Source organism: Bombina bombina, chromosome 1 (assembly GCF_027579735.1).
Source record: "Bombina bombina isolate aBomBom1 chromosome 1, aBomBom1.pri, whole genome shotgun sequence".
Classification (NCBI taxonomy): Eukaryota; Metazoa; Chordata; class Amphibia; order Anura; family Bombinatoridae; genus Bombina; species Bombina bombina.
In genome coordinates, this window is record NC_069499.1 from 206,653,781 (window position 1) to 206,680,919 (window position 27,139).

At 38.7% G+C, this 27,139-nt stretch overlaps 1 long non-coding RNA gene across 1 annotated transcript in view; it reads right to left on the minus strand.

Moving 5' to 3' along the window:
• Window positions 1–21,145, minus strand: part of LOC128645078 (uncharacterized) — a 113,597-nt gene extending 92,452 nt beyond the window's left edge. The window contains exon 1 of the long non-coding RNA XR_008400073.1: window positions 20,797–21,145. This is a non-coding gene — a long non-coding RNA (uncharacterized LOC128645078). The remainder of the gene's footprint in view (window positions 1–20,796) is intronic.
• Window positions 21,146–27,139: the final 5,994 nt, after the last annotated feature.

Consider the following 27,139-nt stretch of genomic DNA (forward strand, 5'->3'; position numbering starts at 1 on the left):
TTATAACATGCCTTAACCAATGTTCACTTTTTTTTTGTTGACCTTACATATATTAAAAAAATTACAGACAGATAAAACCTTGTTGACATCATCGTATATTTTTACACTTTTTTAAAGCAAATCATTTGAAAGGAAGATGCTTGCTAGTAGACAAGTGCTTGCTAATAGACATGTGCTTGCTAGTAGACATGTGCTTGCTAGTAGACAAGTGCTTGCTAGTAGACATGTGCTTGCTAGTAGACAAGTGCTTGCTAGTAGACATGTGCTTGCTAGTAGACAAGTGCTTGCTAGTAGACATGTGCTTGCTAGTAGACAAGTGCTTGCTAGTAGACATGTGCTTGCTAGTAGACAAGTGCTTGCTAGTAGACATGTGCTTGCTAGTAGACAAGTGCTTGCTAGTAGACATGTGCTTGCTAGTAGACAAGGGCTTGCCAGTAGACATGTTCTTGCTAGTAGACATGTGCATGGGAAACATTTTTGGTACAACCAAATCTGTTGTTCCGAATATTCAAAATACTCTGTATTTTGAATATTCAATGCTCATGCTGTTCTCGTATTTTTCTAGTTTTCAACCAAATGAATACCGACCATTTATCAAACATTTACATTTGTTTTTATTAAACGAATGTACAAGTTCCACTGCGACAGGTGAAAAAGTTCCCTGTAGCGACTAAAATACTTACCTAAGAGCACTGGAGTAGGTTAGCATGACTCTCCAGAGCAGTTAGGTAAATATTTTTGCATTATTTCTTTGTTTTCTTTAAATTTCGTGCTGCATTCGTTTGGATATCCATCTTGTTATATAAAGAGACAAATATCTGTGTTTTGTTTACTTTTTTTAAAAGAGAAATTCACTTTTATGTTAATCCGACTGCATTTTAGGTGCTCTGACAAAATGCAGAAAGACATTTGGCAGAAGGACATTTGGCAGACGGACATTTGGCCGACGGACATTTGGCTGACAGACAGAAAGCTAAAGAATGTTCCGATTTCGGCCGAGGGCAGATACGTTCCAGAGTGCTCTGTTCTAATCAGAGCCTCGGGCGCCGCAACTGCCTCTGGGAACCTTACCATGGGTCCCAGGCCGCACGTTTTGTAATTCTCTGTCTGGGAAATTATCTATCTATCAAATCTATCTATTTATCTATCAAATCTATCTATCTATCTATCTATCTATCTATCGTATCTATCAAATGTATCTATTGCATCTATTGATCTATCTATCTAATCTATGTATCTATCTATCTATATATCAAATCTATCTATCTTGTGGCCGGACTGTTATCTGACAGCCACTTGTGTTTCGGCCAAATGTCCGTCGGCCAAATGTCCGTCGGCCAAGTGTCCGTCGGCCAAGTGTCTGTCAGCTAAAAGTCCGACCACGGCATTTTAATATACAAAAAAGTGGGAGGGGACCTATGCTACATAATTTTTTTAAGGGAGAGGGAGAAGCTACTCTATGAAATTAAAAAAAGCCCTAAACTGCATACTGGCAGACCTTCTGCCACTACCTAAGATGATGGTGACCAGTGGAGGTGAGGGAGGAAAGAGAGCTGTTTGGGAGGGATCAGGTAGGTATCAGGGAGTAGGAGGTGTCAGGTGGGAGGGTAATCTCTACTCTGCATAAAAAATAACCTTACAAGCTAACTGATTAATACATTCACTACCAGAAATTTCACATAAGGTGCACAGCTGCAATTAGTGGAATTCTAATTGCCAGAAAGCAACGATAAACTGAGAAACCCAAAAAGTTAATAATTTTATTTTTATATATATAATCATATCTGGCGGTTAAATAGTGACATCAAATATACCAAAATGGGTCTAGAGCAATACCTTGGGTTGTCTAGTTTAAAAATATGTATTTTTCATAGGTAAATCAAAAATCTCTATTTCTTTGGGCAAGTTTTCCCCTGAAATTCATGGTAGCGAAGGGGTTAAAAAGACGTAAAGGGACACTGTATCCCAAAATTGTCTGCCATTTTAATGAAATAATAGCATCTAAAAATGTCAATATTTATTTTGAAAATGTTGTTAAATTTAAACTGAAACTATTAGATTTTGGTGATGATAGGGGATTTTCTTTTAAAGTCCCGCACGGTTATTAGCTAAGAGGTGGAAACATCAGCAAAATACACGCTTCAGACAAATAAAGGAGCTTTCAGCATGAAGTATTTTATACTTCATGCCTGAAAGTCCCCTTTATTTGTTCCACTGGTAAATCCTAGCATTTCACAAAAGATTTACATAACTTTAATAAACAAAGGCTTAAAGGGACATGAAACCCAAAAAATTTATTTTGTGATTCAGATAGAGCATACAATTTTAAACAACTTTACAATTTACTTCTATTATCTAATTTGCGTCATTCTCTTGATATTCCTTGTTGAAATGCATTCCTAGGTAGGCGCAGGAGCTGGGAGCTAGATGCTGATTGTTTGCTGTACAAATATACATTTTATAATTGGCTTATTATAGTTTAGATTACAAGTGGTGCACTAATATTAGTGTAGTCGCAAAATTGAAATATTGTGACCGCGATAACTTTCACATGTATTACAAATTGAAAGAACATTTTTACTGCCAAGCAAAATAAAAAATTGCGCTTTTTGAGTTAGTGCAACTGAAGACCTTGCTTAAAAGGGTTAGGGCTAAAAATAAATGTGCACCAAACACAACATAAATACATTAAAATAAACTGTTACATTCATATATAAACTATATAATAAAAAATATACATATACATTTTGATAATTGTTTTTTATAAGGGTTAAAACAGATATGGAATGTGACAAGGTGTTTGAATGAAAAGGGCTATATTGCATATATATGTCTAAATATGTGTGTGTATGAGGGCGGAGCTTGCCATCGACCTGAGCAGCAGCACTACTGTGGAGCTCTGTGGAAAACTACCTATTTAATAGTGTTTTAGTGCAGATATCAGGGGTAATTTGACTTGGAAAACCCCTGGGGGACAAGCCATATAAGCATAATTAGCTTGGTACTGATTTGGAGAAGTTTCAAGCAGGCCCGTGGCACAACAGTACATCAGAACCAGCAAATTTTCAGGAAAGTCCGCGGCTGCGGCATACTCCGGGATCCTTGACCATTACAAGGGCAGAAAAAGTGTCAGAAACCTCACTGAAAGCTGCCGAGAAGCAGGGTAATGCATCACAAGAACAGCAGTGGTGAGATTGTAAGCATTTACCAGCTATTAAGATTTGAAAACGCTCTGGAGGCCCTATTTTAGGAAGGAGTAGTAAACAGTCGGATCTACATATTTCATTAACAGGCCATATACTTAAGGGTTCCCTGGGACTGAAGCATTACTCTGTAGGGACCAAGATGAGAGCTGAAAGGCCCGCACCTTGTGTTTTTAAGTGTGCTGGTGGCGGGAAAAAAATGCCATCTTTATTTACAGCCCCTGCAGTAAGACAGCAGCTTAGTCAAACTGGTACTGGTCATAAATAGTACATAGGATCATTAATACACTATAGCTCTACGGGGGGCACGATTGGCATTAAAAAAGAACTGTTAACACTTAAGCTTTTGTTTCATAACACCACATGGTATAGCGGCTGCTGGCCCCCTGCAGGACCTCAACCTCTAAATCTGATACAACACATCCAAGTGCCTGGGAGTCTTAGCACATCAGCTATAATATAATAACACAACATTACTCTCTCCCCCCCCTTTCCCTGCCATCCAGAGTGGTGGCAGGTCATATACTGAGTCCCCTTTTCCTTTATCGTCCTGTGAGGACACTAGCCCTGGGGAGTAGAGTTATGCCAGCTACAATGAACAGCTGAATCATCTTATCTGAGTGGGTGCATTTCATAGCTAAGATACCTTAGAAAACCAACTTGCTTCCTACCCTGGACCTAGGTTTTTTCTACTTGAGATCTGGGATAACGTGGGAGGCTTATTACACAGGCCCTAGAACTGATGCTCTACTGCCCTCAGATATTATTTCTTCTGTCAAGAACAACCAGATCTAAAGAGATGATGCAACATTAAAGCTCAATCTAGAATGTGGACTCAGTGGGCTTTCCTCTCTATGCATCTACTATAAAGCATTCCAAACTATTCAAGCACCTGTGCCCTGATCTTTGAATACAGCTTTACTGCACTTTATACTATTTGCCAATCACAATGAAAGGACGGAATCAATCTGCTAAGGACTGCCTATCAAGGTCCCAGCTTAAAATGAAGCAGAATGCTTTGGATCTTGTTCCAGATGCAGATTAACTACCCTCTTCTCCCAAAAGACCTCCATCTATACCAGCTGTGACCTGATCAAATGGAGAGCTTCTGCAACAGATCAAGCAACTATTCAAAGAAGAAATGAGAGCTGCCCTTTCAGAATTGAAAAAGGACATCTCTGATATTGGAGACCACACTGCCTCACCGGAGGATAAAGTCGATGATATTTTGGATGAAATACCCAATCTCCAGTCGACAATACAAGTTCAACAAGAACAAATTTAGAAGCTTGAATATTCTTTAATCTTCCTGAATCCTACAACAACCTGTCAGAAACAATCACAAAGCTCTTCCAACAAATACTACCAGAAATAGATTCCTCTCTATTGCTCATGGACAGAGTGCACAGTGCATTGGCTAAGCCACCGACCCCTTCAGCTGCAAGGGATGTGATCACCAAACTCCATTATTTCCAGATCATGCAAGCAGTGTGCAAACTGAATCCTACAACAACCTGTCAGAAACAATCACAAAGCTCTTCCAACAAATACTACCAGAGATAGATTCCTCTCTATTGCTCATGGACAGAGTGCACAGTGCATTGGCTAAGCCACCGACCCCTTCAGCTGCAAGGGATGTGATCACCAAACTCCATTATTTCCAGATCATGCAAGCAGTGTGCAAACTGCCTAAGATTACCTTTGAAGGCCTTACCCTACAACTATACACAGATCTGTCACCAACTACTCTCAGAAGAAGAAGGGAACTTAAACCAATTGTATCAGCCCTTATCAAGGCACAAATTAAATTCCAGTGGGGATTTCAATTTAAACTTATCTTCATGTATGACAGAACTTCCTACTACTGTTCTTCTCTCCAAGTAGGACAAGCGATCCTAGAAAAGCTGAATCTGGAAAAGGCTGTCTTGGAGGTTTCTTCCTCTCTTAAACCGCAACGTAAAGCAATAGGAAGGGAATGGATACCAGTGAACAGAAATGGAAAGAACCCCAAATCCAGACAAGAGCCGGAGAGTCCCACCTGAAGCTACTCAAGCAAGTTTCCTGGGTCTTATTTGATATGACTTGAGTTAATAACCTTCTTGTTCTGGGGCCAAGTATGTATGTATACTCACTTACATACGACCCCTAACGTGTAAGCTAAGTTTGGAATTTCTTGGCATCCATTGCAAATCCCCTCCCTCTATTCCTCCAATCCATCCCTACCAACTCCACTGACTCCACTAGGCTACTAGTTAAGTATGGGAGACATTAGGTCCCCCTCTGTTTTCAGGTTATCTATCCTGGTCTTCAGGTTATATCTGTTATTTATGTTGTACTGCAGTTGCAGTTGTTTACAGATAATGCTCACCTTTATTTCCTCAAAAGGTTAAGTTCACAGGTCCAATCAAGTATAAGGTACCAACTATGGTTTACTATGTTGTCAAGGTTTATTTATTGTAATATGTCTCAGTACTTTAGGCCCAAATGAACCGGCCTTTAGAGGTGTATTATCGACTTTTTGCAGAACCTAATGACCATTTTTTTATGACTACCTCACCCCTAACCTCCCCAAGTCATGACACTTATTATAGTCAGACATAATGTAAGAGAGTTACATTCTAATGTGAAAAGACGTAAGGCCATCACTACCTATAAGTCACTGAAAGTGCACATTGTATTTATGCAGTAAACGCACTTCACCAAATCCTTAAACTCTAAGTACTGGGACTTTACAATATCATTCCACTTGCCTTAAAAAGAAATTTGGAGTCTCTATTCTCCTCCATGATAGTCTTCATTTTCAGGAAGAAGAATCCTATGTTGATAAACAAGGTCGCTATATAATATTGAGGGATAAAATTCATGACACCCCAGTAGTTATTGGAAATGAATACGCACCAAATTAATCTCAATTATCCAAGATCAGTAAATTGCCAATAGACTGGCAGTACAGATTAATAATTGGTGGTGATTTTAACTTGGTGGTGGATCCTCAGCTAGACAGATCCAATATTGGATTCCCTCCTCAATCCCAAAACAATAAGATAATCCTATATGACTTTCTGCTAGACCATAATTTGCTTGACAGTTGGAGGGCCCATAATGGCAACTGTAGGGATTACACTTGTTATTCCACAGCTCATAAGGTTTATTCTAGAATCGATCACATTCTAGTAAGTCAAATTTTAGCACCATTGATTGTTAACTCTGACATTGTCACCAACGCATGGTCTGATCACAGTCTAGTTTTAATTAAGCTCTCGGGGTTAATAGACCCTCTGAGGAACAAAAGCTGGACCCTGAACTCTTCCCTATTTAAAGATAAAATATTCCTTCAGACCCTGAAAAGGCAAATAGGGGACTTCCTTGAGATTAACTATCAATCAGAGAAGAATCCTGCGTTTGTCTGGGGAGCACTTAAAGCCTATACCGGGGGACTCCTGATTATTAGTATAGTCAAGGCATTATTGCAGGCTGAAACGCGTAGACCCTTGATCGACATACCAGCCCGAGTTTTTAAAATATGGTGAGCACTTTTCCAAATACTTTTCTTTATTGCGCTTGATTTGTGAAGCACTTGTCTTCTCTCTCCCTGCAGGTTTCTTGCATTGGACTTTCATCGAACATTAACTGCTGCATCTTGAATATTCCATCTACTTTTCCACTTAGGACACAGACTATACTTACGGTCTCTAGTTCATGATCTTCACATTTCATTTTGGATTGTCTTCTTTGGGACTCATCATTAATTCATTTTTTGCATTTTTTATTTTTTCATCACTTTTCCATAAGATTGCCCAATCTTAACTCTGTATTATAAGATTTCAGCAGTGTCTGTTTTAATCAGTTCATTTTCTCTGTTCAAGTTTATCGATGTTTCTCTATAACAACACCTATTTTTATTAAATTATATATTTTACTTCTGACCTCTCACTCTATATTTTCTAAATGTAATATAGCCCTTTATTATATAAGATATCTGCAGTTCAGTTTTGACACGTCAAACCACCACATTACTTGCTACATTACTTGCTACGTTTGCTATATTGTTGCATTTGCTATATTGTTGCATCTCTATTAACACTGACTACACTGACTACATTGTCTCACATTTCAGATATTTTCACATTGTATCCCTAATATATTCATCCAGCTCCTTTTTTGTATTTATCTCACTAGTCACAATATTTCACCTCAACATTACTCTTTTTCTTCAATAAAGAAAGTTTTTTCTTTACATCACTGAGCCTTTTGGGACATTACTTAACATCTTAGTATACTTAGGCCTCTCCTTTGAGGCGCTCCTCTACTCACATATTTATAATAATATAAGTGTAAACCTGCCACCACATACCAAAAAGCTAGTAGAGATCAATTTCTCTTTCTCCTGGGCGGAAAAAGGAATGCGATATTTGGGAGTATCACTCTCAGGTAGGGTAAATTCCCTGTACCAAAATAATTACCAGGGGGGGCAGAGCCAGCTAGGGTTGAAGCAGGACGTGCATGTTAGCTGCTCTTCCTAACTATAGCCTTATATCTACATAAAGTGCTGACAAACAATCCTTGAAAGTACGGTCAGCTAAATGCCCAGGAGAGACTTTTTACTACAGTCTACGCCACTAACGGAGGACTGGGCCGACTCTGTAGACCTAATTAAGGAGGTTAGTTTCCCAGAGGGTCGGGGCTCTGCTCTGGGAACCGTTAAGCCTTCTATATCAATAGCCGGCTGCTGAGACGATAGAAATATATTTCTTTAACCTGCTCCGGATTGCCGATAGGTTACATCTGCCCAGATACTAGTTAAACCGGGTGTTCCCTGAGCCTACCTGCCACAACAGCCCTGATCTTACAGCCAGCTTTTCTCTGCATCCTGCTCTGGAGGGTAGGGGATTCACTCCAGAGCCTCTGGTTCCTACGAGCCAGCTGAGGACAAAGTGTACAGCCCTGCAGTCCCAAGAAGAGGACCCCGTGGCCGGTTCCACTAGAGGCGATGAAACTGCGCCTGAAGCCTTGTGTAGCACCACGGTAGCCTTGCGGCCACATGAAAGCCGGTCTTACTGGAGAGAAGAGGCGAATATTCTAACTTGGATTCTAGAGTTAGTGCTCAGTCAGGATTATCCGGTTTTGCCCTAAGAACAACAACCTAAATACTGGCTATCGGTAGAGAAGACAAAGGGCGCGAACATCGGCCATCTTGCGCTCCTGTAACATCTGTACGCAGCGCTCATCTGTACCTAGAGGCCTGCATATTGCAGCGGCTCTAGAGCCCGGGGATCTGATTTGCTATGGCTCTTGTTGCCTGTGGGGGCCAGCGGAGTGCAGTAGAAAAATCCAGAACTTCAGACAACCCTGAGTGAGTACTTTTACATTTCTATAGGGCCCTCCTGGCTCTGATTTACCTACATGGCCTGGGAAAAGAAGCCTCATAGTCACTGCACCTGTTAGCTGTTACCGGGTCCCACTTAATATACCAGGGTATATTTTGCAATTTGTTGGGAAAGGTTGACTGTACCTCATTTAAACCCTATGCTTTCAGAGACACAGCTTTGGTTAATGGGATAGAGACAGTCTGGCCTGATTTAGTGAACTTGCCCAGACCACAACCTAAAGATTACCAGGAGATTCACCAGCTTCATTATTTCAGCACCAGATCTGTAACCTCTTAGCTCTCTCACTGTGTAATAGCCTACCCTAATATACAAGAACTTTGAAGTTTTAATCCCATAACTGTGAAAAATTTTATTAGAGGTCTATAAATCTGCATGATACAATTGTTGAACTGAGATCGCCACTTTCAGATTACTGTGTATAAAGCTGCTGCGTCAGCGTTATTGTCTTTCCTGCCTCTCCTGAGGCTACTTATAAAACGGGCTGTATACTATTCTACCTGAAGTGCTCTAAGACCTGCACACTTCAATTCCTGTAGGCCCTTCTGCAGCATCATAAGGCCCATAGGGTTAGAACCCCTCATCTTGCTATCCTTTGGTAGCTCTCCCTGTGTAAGCCAGGACATACTTCCCTGCACTACCCATTGGGAAGGTTATAGATCCACAGCTTTATTGACACCCATAGGACTCATTTACACACTGCTGCAAGACCTACCAGCTGCTTGGAGCCCTCTCAGGTTTCTTTTACAGTGCCTTCCTATCTTGAATGTTCTCCCTTGACTCTCCCTGCAGGAACATTCAATTATAAAGTGTATTGGAATATTTTGGGGGGTTCTGTCTTGGCTGCTGTGTCAGCATATGTGTCTCTGGGGTCTGTACCCAAAGTGGAGTGTTTTATTATTATTTTATCTTTTTTTCCTTTTCATGTTAATGATACGCTACAGATTGTGTTGTTGCATGTACACCAACTCTTTTTAAGTATTGTCTTTAGATAGCAACCCCTCACCTTCCCACTCCTGCCCAGCCTGTCTGGGTGGGTCACTTCCCGCTTCCCTTTTCCCTTCCTTCGGGTCGTATCCCCTCTTCCCCAAGGTGAGGGCCTGGCCTTAAGTTTCTGAGATTGCTCACTCTCCGGGTGCATATCCCTAGACAAAACATTGTCCCTAACTTCTCTCCCTGGAACTCTTTCACCGCCACGTCAGTTGCTTTCCCTATTTTGCCCTGCTGGACAGTCTGTGAGGAGTTTATTCCCTCTCTGATGTGGTAGGCGGAAGAGTCTGCATGGCTGGGGCAGTTGACCTTGATTAGTAATCTATGTATAATTGAGTACAGATCACCCTTTGTCTAATGTCGTAATCTATGCTATATCTTGCACTTTTATGACTTAACTGATTACTTTAAAGCTCACATGGGCTCCTCATCCGATGACTACCGGGTAAACATATATTGAAGTTTCTCACCCCAGGATTACTGTCTGCTCACATTCAAAATGCCGCACGGCTCTAAGAGAAAGTCTAAGCTTCAGTCCAAGGCCAAGAAGACAGTGTTAGACCATTTTTCTCTCCAAACCTCCAGAGTACCGTCTCAATCGGCCTCTAGCCACGCTGACCAGGACTCCCATGATGGGGATTCGCAATCCAGTGTCAACTCCTGTGCATCTACCTCCAAATACATCACAGAGGCAACTATGCAGAAATTACTGGCCGCCCAAACCCAATCAATCACCCAAGAAATTCAATCATCACAGCTCGGCTGAGCTCCGGAAAGATATTTCCGAGATTGGGGAACGGGTTGATGATTTGGAACGCAAACAAGATGACCTGGCTACTTACCACACCGATCTCCTTGCATACTCTTAATCTTTGGCGGATCAGATCTCGCAATTGGAGCACAAGCTAGCCGACCTGGAAGACAGGTCATGTCGTAGCAACATTCGCTTCCGTGGCATCCCAGAAGATATCTCACCTGCTGACCTAAACAGCTACCTCTCAGAGCTATTTAAAGAACTGTTGGGAACTTTCACTATGTCCCCTAACACTTTGGAGCACTGTCATAGAGCGCTGAGACCCAGAGCGCTCGCATCAGACAAACCCAGGGACATAGTGGCATGTTTCCACAGCTACAGCCTGAAGGACCAGATTCTGCAGACAGCCTTTTGTAAACCTACCTTATCTGAAAAGTTTAAGAATATCCAGTTGCTGCAGGACTTATCTTAATATACCCTCCAGCAGAGGAGGCTGCTTGCCCCAATCACGGGGGTTCTGAGGCATGAAAACATAAAATCCAGATGGGGTTTCCCAACCAAATTACTCATAACTAAAGACAACCACTCATACACCGTGGCTAACCTCAATCAAGGCTTTACACTACTTGAATCCTGGGGCCTGCATCAACCTATGAACACTCCTCAACCACCTGCTACTCAATCTAGGCTGAGGGCTTCGGTCCCCGAGTGGCAGGTCAAGGAGCAGCGGTCTAAACGACAGAAACATCTGCCCACCCCTCAGGAGGGGATCCCCTGAATGATCATACTTTTGGACTCTGTGACCCATAGGCCTGGACTCTCAGTTGTAAGTTGAGTATATATCTCATTTTTCATTATGTATTCATTGTTACCTTTGGTCTCGGTTACTTAGCTGTAGCTCCCAATGTAGCTGATGAGTACCTAGGGTCAAGTATTTACTTTGGTTAAATTATCTAATAGTTAAGATCTGTTTATTGTCTTATTCAAATGTTATGGCTGTATTTAGATTCTCAGGTCAAACCACCCCAGTCTCTCTGCTAGACCTTGGTAATCTCCCCCCCCCCATTTAACCCTATTGTTGGGTTCACCTTGTTGGACTATTTCCACCACAGCACTCTATCAGATGTTCAACAAAAACTGTATCTTTTACTCCATTTACTTATTCTCTCTTTCTTCTCCCTTCTCTTCTCTCCTTTTTATGCTCTTGCTCTCAGAATGTTTCCCACATTATTTAAATGACTAACGGGGACACCCTAAAATTCCTCACACATAATGTAAGAGGGCTTAATTCGCCAGGTAAACGTAGTGTCTTCCTCAGATCACTCAAACACTCAAATACGGATGTTGTCTTCCTTTAGGAGACACATTGGAAAACTGGTAATATTCCCACACTTTTCTCCAAACACTACAAAACTCTAGTCCTTGCCCCCTTTGCTACAAAGGCCAGAGGCGTTGCTATCTTAATCCACAAGAGGCTGGACTGTGAAATTACTTTCCAAGAAATTGACCCCCAAGCTAGATGCATTATCCTAGGCTGAAGACTTAACCATTGCATGTACACCCTAGTTTCGATTACCTACCTAACTCAGGTCAGTGCAAATGTTTACGTAAAATTCTTAAGACAGTCGATAAATTTAAGCAAGGTAGGGTTATCTTAGGTGGAGACTTTAATCTTATCTGGGACCCCCTCCTGGATAAAAAAATCTAACAAGCTTAATTCTAAGGACCACAGATCAGATTCCCTATCCCTTAAATTTATATCCCTTATGCTTGCATTTGGCTATTTCGATACCTGGCGCGCTTTTCACACCATGGACAGGGACTATACCCATTTCCCCCCCCCCGCCCTCAACTAATTTACACTAGACTGGATTACATCTTCAGTCAATCCCAAACTTTAGAACTTGTTAAGGATATCCAGATACTCCCATGCGCATGGTCTGACCATGATCAAGTGTCACTTACAGTAAACAATTCCCTCACTTCCTCACACCCACCAACATGGTCTATGCCGCACACTATTCTATCTGACATTCCCTTTTGAGTAGAATTAGAAAAAGACTTAAGAGAGTTAATTGTTTTGAATGATACCCATGCCGTAGCCGACGATACCCTTTGAGGGGCCATTAAGGCCTCAGTTAGAGGCTTGCTTATAAGAAAGCAGGCCATCCTTATCTTGTGGGTTGCCCCTGTCACAAGCCTTTAGTAAGCTCAACGAACTAGAGAAACTCAATCGACTCTCCCCCTCTCCAGCACAGTCCACCACCATAAAAGAACGTAAAGCCCATATTTGCTCCTTAGAGCTACAACGGACTCAACAGCAGTTGCTAAAACTTAGACAGCTATTTTACCATAAGGGGAATAAGGCAGACACTATGCTGGCAAATAAGCTTAGGCATAGAGAAAGTGCCTCCCGAATACATATCTTGAAACACAAGGGTAATTCCTCCACGCTACCTAAACAGATAGGTTCTATGTTCCCCTCTTACTATGAGGAGTTTTATAACATTCAGAATCCAGAGTCCCCTACTCTCACCCCAAGACTTAATATACAGCAGACCCTTAAAAACCTCCACCTCCCTACCCTGACAGATGAACAACAGGACTCCCTTAAAGCACCCATATCCACACTTGAAATTAAACGGGTAATCGACTCCCTCAAACCCCCTAAGGCCCCCGGTCCAGATGGATTTCCTGCATTATTTTATAAAACCTACAAAAAGGATCTTATTCCCATCCTTCACCGCTTCTTTCAATACTCAGGCTCCCAGGGCTCCTTTAAAAGGGAGTTCCTGGAAGCTACAATTGTCACTATAACTAAGGTAGGGAAGGACCATTCCTTGTGTCCCAGCTACCGACCCATATCCCTTATCAACACCAATATAAAAATTTATTCTAAGATCTTAGCGAATCGTATGGCGACTTTACTACCTAGTTTAATCAATACGGATCAAGTAGGGTTCATCCAGGACCGAGAAGGTCCCAATAATACCAGATGTTTACTGAATATTGTGACTGAAGCTACTAGGCTAGGTAAGCCCTTTTTGGTTATTTCCCTTGACGCCGAAAAGGTGTTCGATCGAGTTTGGTGGGTATACCTATGGGAGGTATTGGATGTTTTCAAATTCCCGTTAGAATCGATGTCCTTTATTAAAGTTTTTTACTCGTGCCCGTTCGCTAAGGTCAGAGGGTTGGGATTCTGCTCTGACTCCTTTCCCTTGACCAACATAACACGTCAAGGGTGTCCATTATCTCCCCTGCTCTTTGCGCTCACTATAGAACCCCTCGCTGAGCTCACGCGTCAAGATCCCTCTATCTCAGGAATTACTCTTCATGGCACTAAACACAAAATCGCCCTTTTTGCTGATGATATCACTATTTTCACATCTTCTCCTCACACTACTATTCCAGCCTTATTATCTTTGCACCAACGCTTTGGTGACATGTAATTTTATAAGCTCAACACCTCAAAGACCGAGGTATAGGCTAAGGGATTCCCAGAGGACTACACTTAGGCGTTACTACAAACATATGGGTTTAATCTTAGCCCTAGCAACATCAAACACTTAGGAATCTTTATCTTACCAGATAAAGCCCAGCTGATACGCGACAATTACCTCCCTTTGCTGGCTGAACTGAGATCCCTGCATTCTAAATGGGACTATAAGTCCATCTCTTGGTTGGGCAGAATTACAGCCTTGAAGATGTCATTTCTCCCCAAGTTGACCTACCTCTTTCGATGCCTGCCCATAAGACTTACGAGATGCCTGCTGTTACAGTTTCAAAGCGGTTTCTCGAGGTACATCTGGCAGGGTAAATCTGCCAGGGTCGCCCACAAGCTTCTCCAATATCCAAAATCATTTGGAGGAGTTGCCTCTCCCTCTGTTACCCGCTACTCCGAAGCAGCCATGCTCTCCCATATCTCACAATGGGGAAACAGATCGGGTGCGAGCAGATGGCGTGCCTTGGAGCAGGCATCCCTTCCACATAATGTTTATTTTCATGACCTGATTTGGATTCCCCCACACTGCCGACGCACACTTAACGTTGAGAACTTCATAATAAACTAATGCCTGAGTTCCTGGGATAAATTGAGACATTACCCTTAGATATCCCCCCACCCCTCACCTATCCATTCTCTCACTGGCCTATTGTTGGGCCTTCCTGACTCACATCCTATGTTCACCCCACTCCCCAGATACGTTTCGACCTTTGCCCCTACTAACCGGTACGCCGGTTGCTCCCCTTAAGCTACACTTTGAATACACTCGACTTAAAAGTTTTTTGAGATCATGGGGATTCACCCAGCCCATTTCCCATCCTTTGACTGTCTGGGAGACACTGTGGAAAAAGGAGGGGAAAATTAACAGACCCATGACCCTTTTCTACTGGCTTGTGGAGGGGGCAACCCCAGAGACTAAGGCACTACATATCAAGAAATGGGAAGATATATTACATGTGCACTATCCCCAGTCCCTCTGGGCTAGGGCCCTTGAACTTACTGCAAAAGCCATACACTGCACGACCCTCTATGAATCGTACTATAAATTGCTCTCCCACTGGTAATTTACCCCAATGAGACTTTTTAAACTTAAACTGATCCCTGAGCCCCAGTGCTGGAGTCTCTGTGGGAAACCAGGGGATTCTCTCCATATTTGGTGGGCTTGCCCCAAGTTTAAGCATCTGTGGCATAGGGTATACACTCTTTTAACCATAATAAACATATATGTCCCCAAAACCCCAGAAACTGCTCTATTACATGTAGGCCTACACTCCCTAACCTAAGTTCCAGAGCTATATGTGTGTGTACCTCTTTTCGGCCACTGGATTGGCGATCACTAGAGCATGGAAATCCCAGAAGCCACCAAGTTGGTCCTCTGTTGAAGACATCATGGCCTACATTTACTCTATGCAAAGAAATGTGTTTTACACCCTGAATAAAATAGATCTTTTCGAATTGATCTGGGAAGACTGGGCTAAAGTGTTTAAGCCTCATTGGCTCCCTAGGTCAGATATGTAGTTGGCCTATTCAGCTTACCCCCGTTTATGTAACGTCTCTACAAGAGCCTTTCTTCTCTCTTTTTTCCCTCCTTCTTCTTCTTTTTCTTTTCCTCCTCTCCTCCCTCCTTCCTCCCCCTACTCCCTCTTCCTTTACCTTTCATAATGTACCAGTTATTACTCCTTACTGATAGTTTATTCGTACTAGCTACGATATCATTTGATACTGAGAGACAATTGACTGTGTTATACCCAGTTTCTTTTTTCTTTCTTGTTCTCTTTGTTGTATTTTGATCCATATGCAATTTGTTTCGCATTTCCCACTGTGTTTGGGAACTCTCTTGTATTGTTAATCTTATTGCTAATAAAGCTTTAAAAAAAAAAAAATAATAATAATAATTTAAGTCCCAAAAAAATAAATAAATAATTACCAGCCCATACTGTCCCAGATAAGAAACCTGCTACAGAAATGGGAAAAAATTAAAATGTCACTATATGGAAGAATAATTGGAGTCAAAATGTCGATACTTCTAAAATTATTATACTTGTTCAGATCACTCCCAGTCTCAATCCCTATCCAAGTTCTTAATAAACTGCAAAAAAACATTATATAATTTATTTGGCAAGGAAGGAGACCCAGGACAAACAGACGCACTTTGTGTAGAAGTAGAGGGGGAGGGGGTATGGGATTACCAGATCTCTTAGCCTACTATTATGCAGCTCAGATGGCTCAAACATTGCTATGGCACAACAAAAGGGATAACATTCAATGGGTTCAGCTGGAATCTGACATGGTTATGATTAATCCAATTTATAAACTACTTTGGTCTAGCAATACTTCCAGACCTTCAAGCTGGAAGACTTTTCTATCTATCTCTAACGCAGTCTCTCTATGGGACTCCCTAACCATTAAGTTTAAGCCAATTTCAGAGAAGTCCAGGGCGACCCCCTTAGTTACTTTCTCCTCAACACCTGATTTTGGACTTCAGGCTAAGTGGGCGAATAAGGGTTTATATATAATACACTAAGTAACCAGTCTATCATGGACTTTAATACATATGTTGGCCTTGATGAGCAAGTTGGACCTAGATGGTTTCACTATTTACAGCTTAGGGCAAGGGTGGTTGAAGTTATAGGTAACTCTTTAAAGATCACTTATCTAGAACAACTTTGTCTTGCCATGTAGAGACTAAAGGGCACTATCCCTAGACTATATTCAATGTTCAATAACACTCCAACAGCGCCTAAACTCCCCTTTATGCTTAAATGGGAGGGGGACTTTAACTTTTTATTCGTCACTCGAGTAATGGAACACCACCCTTTATAGGGGCACCTCGTTTTTAATTTGTGCGCACCTAAAAGAGAACTATATGAAAGTTGCATTTTGGTGGTATTTCCACCCTTCCAGACTACATAGCCCAGAGCAAGGGGAGGGAAATGTTTGAGAGGCTGTGACGAGAATGGGAAATACCCCCACATGTGTTGGCACTGTCACCATGTCTCCAACATTTGGTCACAAACTTCATTGCTACTAAGTACCATCTTTGACGCCTCCATAAAATTAACTCCTACACAGGCCCTTCTCCATGAACCCTTACCTAGGCTTAACAACTTATGAAATAAGTTTGTATTTCTTATCTGCACAGTACTGGAAGTCAGTAGTCCCAACCTTTCAAATTGTCAAAAACAAAATAGATTATTACTACCAAATGAGCAGCAACGTTGATCTTTTAGACAATAAAGAATGATTCATCTCCATCTGGGAGCCGTGGATTATGTACTCAGAGGCTAGAATTAGACGTCAACCTGGTACAAACCCACTAATAACAAGTTAGTATTATTACCCCCACCTACAGGCTAGATGAATTATTAAGAATAGGTGCCAAGATTGTGTATACAAGATTATATCTTTACTGGTGTTCTTTATATCTGTATAATTATAAGTTTGAATATTGGGTGAACCCACTGGATTGTGGCTTTAGAGATATGTTAATGGACATTAATTTCTGACCTAAGATTCATTTTTGATGTTTACCTAATGCTCCAATTGTATGCCTTTGCTGTAGTCTATTGATTGTGACCGTGACCTGTACTTGCTGTACTTTTATGATCTATTTACTGTAATATTACTTTTGCGATTTATACTTGAGGAACAAAACAATAATAAAAATGCAATTAAATATGTGTATGTATGTGTATATACATATATATATATATATATATATATACATACATATAATATATATATATATATAAATATATATATATATACAGTATATATATACAGTATATATATATATATATATATATATATATATATATATATATATATATATATATATATACTGTATATATGTGTATACGTGTGTATTTATGTATGTAAATATGTATATATTTATATACATACTGTGAGAAAGCTAATGGGATTATGTACGATGAGGTATATGTTTCCCCACAAATTATGCAATGTTGTTTGGTGGTATGATAAATACAATATTAATTGTGCATTATGGGTCAGTAATCAACTCCAAAGTTTAGTGTTAGTTAGAACCTGTGTGAGTGAGACAGAAATTTTGCTTATGTTGGACTGCTGTCTGAAGGTTCTAGGCCTGCACGTTTTGATATATTGCAGCTTTATGGAAAAGCCACACAGCTTTAGGTAGTACTGCTTTAGTCTGTTTAGAAAGTGCTATTGAGTGAAGGTTTATTTTGATTTTGTTACAATTGTATTTTCGCATATTATCTGTGAATAAACAGGCCTATGCTTTTACACCCAATTCAGTGTGTTTGGAGTACTTTTCTGCTATAAAAGACAAAATCCCAAGAAGAGGGGCATTTTTGTCACAATACATATATAAACACACATATATACATGTATACACATATATACACACACACATATATATATATATATGTGTATGTATATATATATATATATATATATATATATATATATATATATATATATATATATATATATATATATATATATATATATATATATATACAGGGAGTGCAGAATTATTAGGCAAGTTGTATTTTTGACGATTAATTTTATTATTGAACAACAACCATGTTCTCAATGAACCCAAAAAACTCATTAATATCAAAGCTGAATAGTTTTGGAAGTAGTTTTTAGTTTGTTTTTAGTTATAGCTATTTTAGGGGGATATCTGTGTGTGCAGGTGACTATTACTGTGCATAATTATTAGGCAACTTAACAAAAAAAATATATACCCATTTCAATTATTTATTTTTACCAGTGAAACCAATATAACATCTCAACATTCACAAATATACATTTCTGACATTCAAAAACAAAACAAAAACAAATCAGTGACCAATATAGCCACCTTTCTTTGCAAGGACACTCAAAACCTGCCATCCATGGATTCTGTCAGTGTTTTGATCTCTTCACCATCAACATTGCGTGCAGCAGCAACCACAGCCTCCCAGACACTGTTCAGAGAGGTGTACTGTTTTCCCTCCTTGTAAATCTCACATTTGATGATGGACCACAGGTTCTCAATGGGGTTCAGATCAGGTGAACAAGGAGGCCATGTCATTAGATTTTCTTCTTTTATACCCTTTCTTGCCAGCCACGCTGTGGAGTACTTGGACGCGTGTGATGGAGCATTGTCCTGCATGAAAATCATGTTTTTCTTGAAGGATGCAGACTTCTTCCTGTACCACTGCTTGAAGAAGGTGTCTTCCAGAAACTGGCAGTAGGACTGGGAGTTGAGCTTGACTCCATCCTCAACCCGAAAAGGCCCCACAAGCTCATCTTTGATGATACCAGCCCAAACCAGTACTCCACCTCCACCTTGCTGGCGCCTGAGTCGGACTGGAGCTCTCTGCCCTTTACCAATCCAGCCACGGGCCCATCCATCTGGCCCATCAAGACTCACTCTCATTTCATCAGTCCATAAAACCTTAGAAAAATCAGTCTTGAGATATTTCTTGGCCCAGTCTTGATGTTTCAACTTATGTGTCTTGTTCAGTGGTGGTCGTCTTTCAGCCTTTCTTACCTTGGCCATGTCTCTGAGTATTACACACCTTGTGCTTTTGGGCACTCCAGTGATGTTGCAGCTCTGAAATATGACCAAACTGGTGGCAAGTGGCATCTTGGCAGCTGCACGCTTGACTTTTCTCAGTTCATGAGCAGTTATTTTGCGCCTTGGTTTTTCCACACGCTTCTTGTGACCCTGTTGACTATTTTGAATGAAACGCTTGATTGTTCGATGATCACGCTTCAGAAGCTTTGCAATTTTAAGAGTGCTGCATCCCTCTGCAAGATATCTCACTATTTTTGACTTTTCTGAGCCTGTCAAGTCCTTCTTTTGACCCATTTTGCCAAAGGAAAGGAAGTTGCCTAATAATTATGCACACCTGATATAGGGTGTTGATGTCATTAGACCACACCCCTTCTCATTACAGAGATGCACATCACCTAATATGCTTAGTTGGTAGTAGGCTTTCGAGCCTATACAGCTTGGAGTAAGACAACATGCATAAAGAGGATGATGTGGTCAAAATACTCATTTGCCTAATAATTCTGCACTCCCTGTATATATGTATGTGTATATATACACGCACACACTTAAGAGCCCTTTCCACTCAACTACCTTAAAACATAAAAACATTTTATTAAATTTTAATATTTAATATGTATTTTACTGTGTATTAACTATAAATATTTTACATTCCAATGTTCTTCACATAGGAGAATATTTTCTTTGCATATATGTATGTATACATATATATATATATATATATATATATATATTATATATATATATATATATATATATATATATATATATATATATATATATATATATATATATATGTATATATATATATACCAATACCTGTATATATATTCAGATAGATATATAGGTATAGATATATATTTTAAAAAGTAAATAATCATATAGATAAAAATATATATTTAAAAGCACATTTGGTCTAACACAGTTTTCTGCTAGCACACAAGCAATAAATGTTATGTTTTTTTTTCATCAGTGCGGTCCATTGAAGTAAATGAGGAGAAGTTAATGCGGTTGCGATATCTAAAGTTAGCACACGTCACAAGTTTACTTCTGGAGATGTTTGCGCACTATTGTCAGTGCTAAATAGCGCCCCATTTGTAATCAGCTAGTTCTTAGTAGTGCATTGCTGCTCCTTCAATAAAGGATACCAAGAGAATCAAGCAAGATTGATAATAGAAGTAAATTGGAAACTTGTGTAATATGCTTTATCTAACATCAAATAGAGAACAGTTCCCAGTCACTAGTCCACATTCACATGGAAATAAAGCACTCTAAGCCTTTTTGCTGCAGTGGCATTTAGTAATGGATACGTTGTGCCTAGCCGTATATAAGCAAACAATACCCCAATTCACACCAAAGCCCCAATCCTCCAGCGGCATCCACTGTGCGGAATAGGGGATCCGTTCACTCACCCTCCTGCCGAGAGGTTACTGTGTCATGTCCGGTTTGCAGCTGTAGGAACTCCTCAGAGGTAAATGTATTTTTACATTCCTTTATCACTATTTGTAACAGCGTGGATCCATGCCATTTTTTACATTGTATTTTTAATTATATTTTCCTCATTGTACTTTTAACATTGTATTGCATTTTATTTTACCTCCTGCCATCTTGTTGTAATAAGCCCCTTTATACCTTAGCCTCTTAGTTTGGCGCCTAGGAATATCTTTCCCATCAGAGGTAAAAGCTCTCAGCGTGGGGCCAAATTCAGGCTGAAATGCCAGTTCCCTTAACACGCTGTCTCCTCTCCATTCATGCTTGCTGTTGTCATCCTGGTCTGTGCAGTATAGCGTGTGACGTCATTGGGGGCGTGTGAAAGTGGGGGGTGTTGCGGCTGGCCAATCAGTGTACAGGAAACACAATGCTTGATCCGTAATACCTGCTGCTGCCACTGCCGTAGCTATTGGGGTGTGAGGATCCACAGAAGAAATGCTGCCAAAGAAAGGACTCCTTGTAGTCCCATAAAACTAGTAAATTCAAAAGAGGAGGCAGTCGTTCTTGAATGCATAAAATCCAATTCTTTATTCTTTCAAATTTAAAACATCACAGCACAAAGGTAAAAGGTGCATGCTGGTCTGACTAGTTTTGGCAATGCCGTAATCATAAACCATTGCCGAAACTAGTCAGACCAGCCTGCACCTTTTACCTTTGTGCTGTGATGTTTTAAAATTGAAAGAATAAAAAAATTGGATTTTATGCTTTATCTAAGTAATGAAAGAAAAGTTTTGGGTTTCATGCACCTTTAAGCCCCTGTTTATTAAGGTAACAATGTGTTCTATGTGTGGTACTTCATATTATAGGTGAGGACAACCCTGCCGTCAAATATATTCAATGATCAATGTGAAAGAACAGCACTAATATTGTCTATTTATTTTGGGTTTCATGTCTATTTAAAGTGTGATTTGTTTACTATTTTAATTTAACATGATAATGATGGTAATAAATTATTATATATGTTAAAATATAGCCCCAAAAAATTATCAAAATATGCAGCGGCAAAAGAGAAAATGGGAACTGAAATATATTTAAAGAAAAATAATGTGCAAACATTATTGATTGAACGTTGGTCGGTGCAAATTATTAGACAAGTTCACATTATGTGAAACTATTTGAAAACCCATTTAAAAAGCTATTTTTCAAATAGACTATACCATTTCTAAATTTTGAAACAGTTTATAAGCCCATGTGAAAAGATTTTTGAGACAGTTGTAATAAACCCTACAGAGATCTGTGAATTAAGATCACTCTGCTCCTGTGTATATTTTACTCTAACAAGTACATCATTTCTCCATTTTTAGAATCTTATGTAAGTTTCTAAATGTGTCATGCTACTATTGCATTTCTCACTTATGATTTTATGTCAGTATATCCATTAATACCCATTAGAACAAATTCTGAATTTTACAGTAGCTAAAACAGTGCAACTACTTTCCTTTACATTTCTGAAATTAATATTTTGTGAAAAATGTATCAGTGCAGATCTGTCAGCTTCATTTGACAAGCTGCCAAGTTATCTGAGTAATCTATCCTTGCCTCTACATGATTCTCTTTATGATTAGATTTGGTATTTAGAACAATGACATTTGCAGTGGCACACCTATCAGTTTTGATGAGGTGTGTTTCTGCATAAAAAACCTTATAGAAATCATAAGAACTATTTTTGTAGTTTACACATTGATGATAAAATGAATCAAAGGTTACCAGCAGGCTTGTGAGAATTAATGACTGTGTTTCAGATTCAAGATGATTCACCCTTAGCTGGAAAAGTTCAAAAATAATTTTATTTGGGATTTTGAATAAAAGACATTTTTAATATATACCATTCATTATTCATATTTTGTGAGAATATTTGCCAAAAGGTACTTTTTTATTATGCTCACATGTTCCAATTATCTATACTACAGAAATTCTGTGTTTGATTTAAAATACACTTTCTCTATATAACTTTAAATATTATATATATATATATATATATATATATATATATATATATATATATATATATATATATATATATATATATATATATATATATATATATATATATACACAGAGAGAAGCACAGTCACAGGAATGAACAACTGAACAACTGGCTCAATACTATTTTTCGCCTGTTCTATTGCGATTTACCACCTGGGTGCAGCTTCTTTTAGCCCAGTAATGCTTTTTACAGAGTAGAACTTTCCTGTAATATCAGTCTTATCCCGCCTATTATGGTCAGTCCAGTGCTGAAATACCAGGCAAGGAACACAGCAACCACAGACGATCGTTTCGGCCTTCATTGGGCCTCATCAGTGAGGTGTAGCCACATTCCTCTAAGCACACTGAGCAAGGAGCCACGTCTGGTTTCCCATTTTTCCCTTCTCTTCTTTTTCCTTATATTTATATATATATATATATATATATATATATATATATATATATATATATATATATATATATATATATATATATATATATATATATATATATATATATATATATGTCATGATAATTTAGTATTATAATATATTATTAATATATTTTATATTGTAATTATTTAAAAGTAAAAATTCTCTTAACATAACATGAGCAATTTTGTATAATAAATGCTATAGCAATGTTGATTTTTTTTTTTACCTCCAGGACTGACACCTTTTGAACAGTCCACAATGTCAGTCTTGTAGCATATGCAGCTGTAATTGCTCTGTACAACCAATGCAAACAGTAGGTAAGCAAGCATCATGCAGTGCACTGATCTGAGTCTGTCTACATTATTAGAGGTTTACCAGGAGTGTGAACAAGCTACTTATTTCAGAGGTAAAAAAAAAAGGCAGAAAATAACTTTTTTAAGACACAGCTTATGCTATAAAGTTAATTTTAAAGGTACAAAATGACCATACATCATTCATATGGTTTTTATCCATTATCTTAAAAAATGAATTAAAAACATTTTAGGGCAAGATTGCAAACAGAAAAAAAAATACAAGCAGTATGAAGTGTAAACATCCCTGGAGCTCAATATTGCTTGTATTTTTCTACTGGTATTATAAATCCCCCAAATCCGGATTCCAAATTCCTAACTAATTCTGAAATCCAAACTTTTTAATTAATATCTTTTTAAAAGATGCTAGTTTTCCCCCACCTGTAAGCATGTAAGTCACAATCTTCTCTGCCTGTGTCCTTGGTTTGGTTTTTGTGTTATATTTATTTAAAACAACAAATATTACCTTTCTGATTACAATACTGTACTATATTTCTGAGGGTACTATGTATACAAAAGTATTACAATTTATATAAACCTAACTTTAGCTTACATGTATAAGCTGTATTATGACATGTAAATATTGCCTAAATGCCATAAGATATTGATGTTTATACTTGGTTCCATCCCCTCTCCCAACTGTTACATTTTCCAAATGCAAATATTCCCAAATCCAAACCTTTTCTGGCCCCAAGCAGTTTAGATAAAGGGTTTTCTACCTGTATTATAAGACCATGTTAAATTATATATTGTACATGCAGTAGTATAATGTTCTCTACAATATTTATGTCAGAGAGCGCTGATGTATTCTTTCTCTCAAAGCCTGCAATAAAATGTATGCTTGAGCACTAAGCTTGAAGGAGGGAAAATAATCTGCTCAAGTAGAGGTTTCTTTGCTATGTACCTTTCATGTTTTTGAAAAGGAAGTGACAATAGTTAATACCAGCTTTTCAAGAGCACTAAATGCAAAGGCTGTATTTGGATTGTGGTCAACACTTAAAGGACCAGTAAATACAGTAGATATGTATAATCAACAAATGCATGATAACAAGACAATGTGATAGCACTTAGTCTGAACTTCAAGTAGTAGTTTTTGCTCTGACAAATTTCAAAATTATGTCTATTTCCACTCCCACTGTTTCATGTGACAGCCATCAGCCAATCACAAATGCATATATGTATATACTGTGGATTATTGCACATGCTCAGTAGGAGCTGTTGACTCAAAAAGTGTAAATATAAAAATACTGTGCACATTTTGTTAATGGAAATAAATTGTAAAGTTGTTTAAAATTGCCTTCTCTAGCTGGATCATTAAAGTTTAATTTTGACTTGAGTGTCCCTTTAATCAATAACTTGTACTACGAGCACATTGAGCTTGGTACTACTAAATACCCATTGAAAGTATAGGGCGTGCTATTTATGTGTCAGATGCATTACAAATCTTTACTGTTGTGCAATAATGTGCATTGCTGTTTGTGCGAGAATGGGCTCAAAATAACACAGAGCTCGTTATTAGTAGTGTTTGAATCCTTAGCATCAATTACAAAAAAGCGATTTTAAACCTTTTTCACAGCTTGAAACAATACTTTCATTTCTAATCAGGGGACCACTGAACATGTTTGAAAGGGACATTATACACTAGATTTTTCTTTGCATAAATGTTTTGTAGATGATCTATTTATATAGCTTATCTGGGAGTGTTTTTGTTAAAATGTATAGTTTTGCTTATTTTTAAATAACATTGTGCTGATTTTCAGACTCCTAACCAAACCCCAATGTTTTAGAGGTATACTGATGTATACTGACTTCAGACTGCTTCTGTTTGTATATTGGGTCTTTTCATATGCATAGGAGGGGGAGGTTCTGCTATCAGCCCCTTTCAGTGGGTGTTCCAGGCTTATCTCATTAACAGTGTTAAATTAGGAGCTTCTAAGTACATTTTTAAAAGGTTTTACACTGAATTTTTAAATCAGTATCTGTGCATATTCTTTTTTATAGTAGTTTCTACTACATGGAGTTAAATGAAAATTGGTGTATACTGCCTCTTTAACAATATACATATGTAAGAGAAACTTCTTTCTAAGTTGAACTGTTATGTACTTGGTTGCGTAAGGGGTATGGGGAATTCATGTGTGATAGAAAATATATGTTAAATGTTTCATCATTACATGTAACCACATATATTTTATATAAGGCAATAAAGCTCTGGTTTTGTCTATATATAGAAGTGTAAATATGTAAAAATGATGACACTACAAATTGTTACACTGATTTAAAACAGGATTAAAACTAGACATGTGCACCAGCAAAAAAAAAAAGCTTTTTCTTTTGCCTGATTTGATTTTGATTTGAAAAATCAGCCAATATAAATGTCAACACACCCCTATAAAATGGGAAAACTGGCAAACAAACGTCAGTGCGCTGCAAGGACAGCATGAAGAGGGATCAGACAGAAGAGGATGAAGCATCAGATGGAAGAAGAAGATGCCAGAGAGGATCACCCCAGAGGACTGCCGGAGAAGATGAAGACCACCACTAGAGAAGACTGAAGTGAATAAGATGACCGCCGCCATGGACCCCCTGCTACCCCTAATGAGCTGGATTTAAGATGGTAAGTAAAACTTGGGATTCTAGGTATTTTAAATTTTTAGTATAGGGTTTCTTTTAGTTTTACGCTAGGTGTTTTTAGGGGAGATTTTTTGGGGGGTTACTAGAGCTTTAGGATAGGGTTTTTTAGGGCTGTTTTATAGGGTGCTTATTGCAGTGGTGATTGTGGTGGTTTAGGGGTTAATAGAGAAGGTTTTTTTTATTGCAATGGGGGATGTAACCATTTAGGGGTTAGCAGAGTATTTTCTTTTTTTATTGCGATAGGGGTTAGGGTGGTTTAGAGGTAAATAGAGTATGGGGTTTTATGGTGATGGGGGTTCTGGCAGTTTAAGGGTTAATTGTGTAGGTTTTTATTGTGATGGGTTGTGGCAGTTTAGGGGTTAAAAGAGTAGGGAATTTATTGAGTTTGTTGTTGTGGCAGTTTAGGGGCTAATAGAGAAGGGGGTTTTATTGCAATGGGGGTTGTAGCCGTTTAGGGGTTAGCAGAGTATTTTCTTTTTTTTTTTTTGCGATAGGGGTTAGGGCAGTTTAAGGGTTAATTGTGTAGGGTTTAATTGTGATGGGGTTGTGGCAGTTTAGGGGTTAAAAGAGTAGGGGATTTATTGAGTTTGTTGTTGTGGCTTTATAGGAGTTAAGTAGTGTAGGTTTAGGTCTTAGGGAGTTAATACAGTGTAGCGAGTTCTTGTGATGAAGAGTTTGGTGGTTTAGTGTAGCAGGTGTTGCAGCAGTTTAGGGGTTAATTAGTGTAGCGGGGAGTTTACCATGTGAATTGTCAAAGAAAAAAGATTAAACGAATAAACTCATATTTAACAAATTTATTATTTGGATATTATTCTTTAATTTGTTTAATTGTTAAAAAACAAGTTTGTTTATTATATTCATTTAAATAAAATGAATAAAGAATA